Below are 8402 nucleotides of genomic sequence, written 5' to 3' on the forward strand. Positions count from 1 at the left end.
AATTCAGAAAGGAAACCTAAGTTTGACTAGGCCATGCATAGTAAAATTGTATTGGTAAACATAATTAATCAGATACTATTGGAAAGCCATATATGGGACATGGACATGGTAGCTTTATCTCTTCACTGCCACATGTATCTAGCAGCTTCTTAGTCCTGAACACTATAGTTAAATTTAAGCAATGCAATTAAGTAGATACCGGTAGGTGTGCAACCTTTTTTCTTTCTATCCTAAATCTACTGCTTACATTCTGTATCACAATTAATCTCAACCAGTGATTCTGGAAACATCACACATATCTTACTAGGAGACGACTTCCGTATAGATTTAACACATAGTCAAATTATTTGAGTAAACATTTTATTTTACTTCTACATTACACATTCATTTTTGAAGAAGGAGACAAAACATGGAAAAATAAAACAGACCAGCATTGCATTTAAAAATAATTCAAACTAACACACATATTAACACTTCTGAAGACTACATAAAATATGTAACACTATGTTTTTCAAAGACACTTTTTTGTCTTTTAAAATAAATCTTTAGCCTCTTTTAAGTTAAAGCAGAAAAATAAAACAGACCAGTATTGCATTTAAAAATAATTCAAACTAGCACACATATAAACATTTCAAGAATTCAAATAAACACACATGTTAACAGTTCTGAAGACTTTATAAAACCTTTAACACTATGCTTTTCAAAGACTCTTTTTCGTCTTTTAAAATAAATCTTTAGCCTCTTTATAAGTTAAAGCAGAAAATATAATTAACATGGGTCAACTTATCGCCCCTTAAATAAGCTTCAATGCTTCGGGCAATGAATTTTTTCCATTGCCAATCTTAATAATATGCTTTTTACAAACTTGGCAATGGTATCTCTCTCCTCCGTCTTTCTTTCTTTTCTGTCTTGTTCTCAACAGTGGCACTGTGACATGAAGTTCAACTCTCTCTTCTGCCTTACATGATATTAGATAAAAGAAAGGACCCAAAGAATCACTGATTACACTCCCACAAAATTTCTTAGATTTAAAGGAAGAACTGGATCTAGAGGATGCTTGGAGATGTAGAAATTTGGTTAAAAGAGACTACACTGGTATACAACCCCAAAGAAATTAGGTCAATCTTCCCACGCTGTCCCATTGCTCTATCACCTCGTCCTGGGTCTTCTTTCTTCTGTCGTCCGTTGTCTCCTGCTGTCTCCTCCTTCCTCTGGATTTCCCACAGTCTGCTTCTTCTCTGCCTCTTATACAATCTTTGTTCTGTTACTGTTCACCTTCTGTTCCCAGATTTCCCGTCTCCTTTCTTTTTAAGACATGACTCCCCCAAATTTCCCTCTACTTCAGCACTCTTTCTCAAAGGCGGAATGCCGCTGACAATCGTTCCCGCCCTTCCTTAGTATGGCGGCTTCTTATTTCCACTCTTGTTTGCTTCCCTTCCACCCTCTTAGTTAACTGCATCTCGTCCCTTCCATTCTCTTCTCTTCATCCGGGCTCCTCCTTGTTTGATTTCTTCTTTTGGAAGCTTCCTTGTATGTTTGGGCACTTTAGGTTTCCCCAGATCTATACTCTGTTTATAGGCATCACAGGCTGCAGCGTGACAAGGAGACTGGTCAGGTAACCTGAAAAGCAAACACATACATGACTCAGAATGGAAAAAATTCCTTGCGGTCGTGGTTTGTAACCATACTATTCAAACATCATTTAGATTAGCACTGAACCATTGCATGTGCCAATGGCACTCGAACACTAAGGGAATAAAAGAGTAGTAGACATGCAAGGTTGAAGACAATGATGGAAAAGCATAAAAAGCACTGAAAAGAAGCAGAATCCTTGGCAATACAAACATTTGGCAAGCTGCTTTTTTCCTCCCAGTAATTTGTTTGGCTATGTTGAATGTATTAATTTCAAAGCAAAAAGCAAAATTGGAGGACATTTGGCACAATTGCAAAAGGTATGTTAACAACATAAAAGAAAACAAGGCCCTAGGCCCGTGATGACGAACCTATGACACACGCGTCCGCACTGACACGCATAGCCATTTTCAATGACATGCGGTCACATAGCACCAAATTCCGAAGGGCACACCCCTGGCTGGTTGCTTGCTTACTCACTCCTCCAAACGGTCGAAAGAGAGGGACAGAGGAAAAAAGTGTGCTGTCTCTTTAAGGCAGGAGCGTGTTGCGGGAGAAAGGATCCTCCAGACCCACCCCTCGCCTGCCAATCACCCGGTTGCGCCTTTGACCTGGCCATTTTTGGTGGAGGGAGGCGCAGGCTGTCTCTGCCCGGCGCGCACACACACAGGCGCACGCTTGGTGGTTGGGGTCTTTTTCTCCTCCTCCTCAGCTAAACCCATACGATGCTGCTGCTTCTGTCTCAGGCTGGGACATCTCAAGCCCATCTTTTTTTCAGAAGTCCTCCCTGTGACTTCCTCTCACATTTTTATACAAGGCTATCATGTCTCCTCTCAGCCTTCTCTTCTTCAGGCTAAACATGTCCAGCTCTTTAAGCCACTCCTCATGGGGCCTGTTCTCCCAACCCTTGATCATTTTAGTCACCCTCTGGACACATTCCAGCTTGTCAATATCTCTCTTCAACGGTGGTGACCAGAATTGGACACAGTATTCCAGGTGTGGTTTAACCAAGGCAGAATAGAGCATGGGGAGCATGACCTCCCTGGATCTAGACACTAGACTCCTATTGATGCAGGCCAACATCCCATTGGCTTTTTTTTTTGGCCGCCGTATCACTTTGCCGGCTCATGTTGTCCACAAGGACTCCAAGATTTTTTTCACATGTACTGCTCTCAAGCCATGCAACCCCCTTCCTGTATCTTTGCATTTAATTTTTGACAGAAGTCAAACCTGAAAACACTTATTTACCCAGGGTCCCCCTTCCTCTTTTCTGATCTCCTTTCCCCTTCTAACAATTAAACATCACCTGGCTTGTTCTTGAGAAACTCTAAAACAATTCAAGCTGTCACAGTGATTTAAGGATGAAGACATGTAAAGATGTGACCTAGTAGACATGTGCCATGCCAAATGCTACATTTCTGAAGGATTGGGGTCCAATCTGCCCCTCTCTTCTGATAGGAGGTCCTGATTTATAAAGACTGCATATAGATCAAAATTCTACAAATGCTTTGCCTTCACCTCAGTTCTCAAAATACAAAGCCTGACTTCTATTTGCATGCAAGCTTCAATACCAACATAAATGTAATCTAAACCATTTAAAGCCTGCTTTCACACTTGCCAGCATGATGTAAAGGACCCAGAGTGTAAATGAAATTCAAGGGAGGAAGAGCAACTGTAATGTACAATGTAAGGTACAATGTCCCTCTCATAGGAACCTGCATGTCATAAGCATTTGATTTAAAATTACCATATTGAAATCAAATCTGATTTTTTTTTAAATTATTTGGTGTGCATTGGAAGAGGGGTGGTCTTATACAGTGAGAATATCCCAAACTCTATATTTTAACTGGAAAAGTTGGGGGTCGTCTTATATGCCCTTTCGTCTTATATGCCGGAATATACAGTTATGCATTTTCTATAGATCTATTCTTAAAATCCTCACCTTTGGCGGCTCCTCAATACATCGCTGACAGCATGACAGTAAAACAATTAGTAATAAAAGAGCACAGATTATTAGAAGAGTGCGTCGCTCCCAAATAAACTGGTCCAGTTGGGCCTCGGCCAACCTCCCAGGCTGGGCTCGGCCTGGGCACCATTGGCGGCTGCAGTTGCGCCTGAAGAAAAATCTCCCTTGCAAGAGGGAAAAGGAACCGCGCACCACCAAAGAGTGGAACAGCGCGCCACCGGAACAGCTGTGCGTTGCCATACAAAATGGCTCAGTTGGGCCTCACCTGGCCTCCCGTGCTGGGCCGGGCCTGTGCGCCGTCCGCTGCCGCTGCCGCTTCAGTTGAGGAAGCAAATTGCTCTCCCTCCCCAACTGTGCAGGAGTGGGGAAGCCCCATATTACCAAACATATATCGATTCCAACAGATCCAACTTACTTCAGTTTGGATAATCTCAAGAAGGTCCCTTTTCCTGTGTTCCATTGCTTTCAGGTCCTCCTCCATCACAATTGGCGGGAAATGCCATTTAGAGTGCTGAAAATAAAGAAGAAAAGGAACATATTTATTGTTTCCATCTAAAACCCAATCTAAAACCCAATCCATTTTTCTTTAAAAAATGGCACATTTAAAAAATATTAGATAAGTCTTTCATTTTAAATGCTATAGCATTTGATTCACTGCTATGCAGATTCTGATAGCCACGCATGGTAAGCATTTATAACCCAAACATATATCGATTCGAAAAGATCCAACTTACTTCAGTCTCGATAATCTCAAGAAGCTCCATCTTCCTGTTCTCCATGGCTTTTAGGTCTTCGTCTGTTACAATAGGTGGAAAATGCCATTTAGAGCGCTGAAAATAAAGAAGAAAAGGAACATATTTATTGTTTCCATCTAAAACCCAATCTAAGACCCAATCCATTTTTCTTTAAAAAATGGCAAATTTTAAAAATATTAGATAAGTCTTTCATTTTAAATGCTATAGCATTTGATTCACCGCTATGCAGATTCTGATAGCCACGCATGGTAAGCACCCAAACATATATAGATCCAACTTACTTCAGTTTTAATAACCTCAAGAAGCTCCATTTTTTTCCTCTCTACCATTTCGATGTCTTCTTTGGTTACAATGGGAGGGAAATTTATCACCCAAACATATATCGATTCCAACAGATCCAACTTACTTCAGTCTCGATAATCTTAAGAAGCTCTCTTTTCCTTTATTCCGTGGGTTTGAGGTCCTCCTCCGTTACACTTGGCGGGAAATACCATTTAGAGTGCCGAAAATAAAGAAAAAAAGGAACATATTTATTGTTTCCATCTAAAACCCAATCTAAGACCCAATCCATTTTTCTTTAAAAATTGCAAATTTTAAAAATATTAGATAAGTCTTTCATTTTAAATGCTATAGCATTTGATTCACCGCTATGCAGATTCTGATAGCCACGCATGGTAAGCACCCAAACATATATAGATCCAACTTACTTCAGTTTTAATCACCTCAAGAAGCTCCATTTTTTTCCTCTCTACCATTTCGATGTCTTCTTTGGTTACAATGGGAGGGAAATTTATTACCCAAACATATATCGATTCCAACAGATCCAACTTACTTCAGTCTCGATAATTTCAAGAAGCTCCCTTTTCCTTTGTTCCGTGGCTTTCAGGTCCTCCTCCGTTACACTTGGCGGGAAATGCCATTTAGAGTGCCGAAAATAAAGAAGAAAAGGAACATATTTATTGTTTCCTTCTAAAACCCAATCTAAGACCCAATCCATTTTTCTTTAAAAAATTGCAAATTTTAAAAATATTAGATAAGTCTTTCATTTTAAATGCTATAGCATTTAATTCACCGCTATGCAGATTCTGATAGCCACGCATTGTAAGCATTTATTAACCAAACATATATCGAATCCAACAGATCCAACTTACTTCACTCGCGATAATATCAAGAAGCGTCCTTTTCCTTGCTTCTGTGGCTTTTAAGTCTTCATCTGTCACTTCACTCTCAATAATTTCAAGAAGCTCCCTTTTTCTCTGTTCCATTGCTTTGAGGTCCTTCTCCGTCACAATTGGCGGGAAATGCCATTTAGAGCGCTGAAAATAAAGAAGAAAAGGAACATATTTATTGTTTCCATCTAAAACCCAATCTAAGACCCAATCCATTTTCTTTAAAAAATGGCAAATTTTAAAAATATTAGATAAGTCTTTCATTTTAAATGCTATAGCATTTGAGTCACCGCTATGCAGATTCTGATAGCCACGCATGGTAAGCACCCAAATATATATAGATCCAACTTACTTCAGTTTTAATAACCTCAAGAAGCTCCATTTTTTTCCTCTCTACCATTTCGATGTCTTCTTTGGTTACAATGGGAGGGAAATTTATCACCCAAACATATATCGATTCCAACAGATCCAACTTACTTCAGTCTCGATAATCTTAAGAAGCTCCCTTTTCCTTTGTTCCGTGAGTTTCAGGTCCTCCTCCGTTACACTTGGCGGGAAATGCCATTTAGAGTGCCGAAAATAAAGAAAAAAAGGAACATATTTATTGTTTCCATCTAAAACCCAATCTAAGACCCAATCCATTTTTCTTTAAAAAATGGCAAATTTTAAAAATATTAGATAAGTCTTTCATTTTAAATGCTATAGCATTTGATTCACCGCTATGCAGATTCTAATAGCCACGCATGGTAAGTACCCAAACATATATAGATCCAACTTACTTCAGTTTTAATCACCTCAAGATGCTCCATTTTTTTCCTCTCTACCATTTCAATGTCTTCTTTGGTTACAATGGGAGGGAAATTTATCACCCAAACATATATCGATTCCAACAGATCCAACTTACTTCAGTCTCGATAATCTTAAGAAGCTCCCTTTTCCTTTGTTCCGTGGCTTTCAGGTCCTCCTCCGTTACAATTGGCGGGAAATGCCATTTAGAGCGCTGAAAATAAAGAAGAAAAGGAACATATTTATCGTTTCCATCTAAAACCCGATCTAAAACCCAATCCATTTTTCTTTAAAAAAATGGCAAATTTTAAAAATATTAGATAAGTCTTTCTTTTTAAGTGCTATAGCATTTGATTCACAGCTATACAGATTCTGATAGCCACGCATGGTAAGCATTTATTTTCCAAACATATATCGATTCCAACAGATCCAACTTACTTCAGTCTCGATAATCTTAAGAAGCTCCCTTTTCCTTTGTTCCGTGGCTTTCAGGTCCTCCTCCGTCACAATTGGCGGGAAATGCCATTTAGAGGTGTCACTATGTGAGTTGCCCATGTAGAAAAAAATTGCATTTCAGAGTATTTTGGAATTAAGAATTACAGATAAATGATGTTTAACCTGAAAATAAAGAAGAAAAGGAACATATTTATTGTTTCCATCTAAAACCCAATCTAAAACCCAATCCATTTTTTTTAAAAAATGGCAAATTTTAAAAATATTGGATAAGTCATTCATTTTAAATGCTATAGCATTTGATTCACCGCTATGCAGATTCTGATAGCCATGCATGGTAAGCATTTATTACCCAAACATATATCGAATCCAACAGATCCAACTTACTTCACTCTCAATAATTTCAAGAAGCTCCCCTTTTCTCTGTTCCATTGCTTTTAGGTCCTCCTCCGTTACAATTGGCGGGAAATGCCATTTAGAGAGCTGAAAATAAAGAAGAATAGGAATATATTTATTGTTTCCATCTAAAACCCAATCTAAAACCCAATCCATTTTTCTTTAAATAATGGCAAATTTTAAAAATATTAGATAAGTCTTTCATTTTAAATGCTATAGCATTTGATTCACCGCTATGCAGATTCTGATAGCCACGCATGGTAAGCATTTATTTTCCAAACATATATCGATTCCAACAGATCCAACTTACTTCACTCGCGATAATCTTAAGAAGCTCCCTTTTCCTTTGTTCCGTGGCTTTCAGGTCCTCCTCCGTCACAATTGGCGGGAAATGCCATTTAGAGCGCTGAAAATAAAGAAGAAAAGGAACATATTTATTGTTTCCATCTAAAACCCAATCCATTTTTCTTTAAAAAATGGCAAATTTTAAAAATATTGGATAACTCTTTCATTTTAAATGCTATAGCATTTGATTCACCGCTATGCAGATTCTGATAGCCACGCATGGTAAGCACCCAAACATATATAGATCCAACTTACTTCAGTTTTAATAACCTCAAGAAGCTCCATTTTTTTCCTCTCTACCATTTCGATGTCTTCTTTGGTTACAATGGGAGGGAAATTTATTACCCAAACATATATCGATTCCAACAGATCCAACTTACTTCAGTCTCGATAATCTTAAGAAGCTCCCTTTTCCTTTGTTCCGTGGCTTTGAGGTCCTCCTCCGTTACAATGGGTGGCAAATGCCACTTAGAGCGCTGAAAATAAAGAAGAAAAGGAACATGGGATTCCTACATGCAAACACAGTTTCAGGCTTTGTATTTGAAAAAGGAGAGTAGATAATAACATTTTTATTTTATTTCAATAAATACTAAAAATGAAAATTTCCCAGTATGACACTAAGTTGTTAGTCCTCAAATGGCAAACACAGTTCCGTGGCTTTGAGGTCCTCCTCCGTTACAATGGGTGGCAAATGCCACTTAGAGCGCTGAAAATAAAGAAAAAAAGGAACATGGGATTCCTACATGTAAACACAGTTTCAGGCTTTGTATTTGAAAAAGGAGAGTAGATAATAACATTTTTATTTTATTTCAATAAATACTAAAAATGAAAATTTCCCAGTATGACACTAAGCTGTTAGTCCTCAAATGGCAAACACAGCAATGGTACAACTGAGACTAT

General features: G+C 38.4%; 1 long non-coding RNA gene across 2 annotated transcripts; it reads right to left on the minus strand.

Moving 5' to 3' along the window:
* Nucleotides 1-333: 333 nt before the first annotated feature.
* Nucleotides 334-4842, minus strand: LOC132761957 (uncharacterized). 2 transcript variants are annotated; one of them, XR_010909077.1, is made up of 4 exons: nucleotides 4760-4842; nucleotides 4333-4428; nucleotides 4014-4109; nucleotides 334-1620 (listed from the first exon to the last, which is right to left on the minus strand). It is a non-coding gene; the product is annotated as an uncharacterized lncRNA (long non-coding RNA). The 2 variants fall into 2 exon arrangements; XR_010909076.1 differs by lacking the exon at nucleotides 4333-4428 and having other exon boundaries at nucleotides 4725-4768.
* Between the last annotated feature and the right edge of the window lie 3560 nt (nucleotides 4843-8402).

The sequence above is a fragment of the Anolis sagrei genome, chromosome 1, assembly GCF_037176765.1.
Source record: "Anolis sagrei isolate rAnoSag1 chromosome 1, rAnoSag1.mat, whole genome shotgun sequence".
Lineage (NCBI taxonomy): Eukaryota > Metazoa > Chordata > Lepidosauria > Squamata > Dactyloidae > Anolis > Anolis sagrei.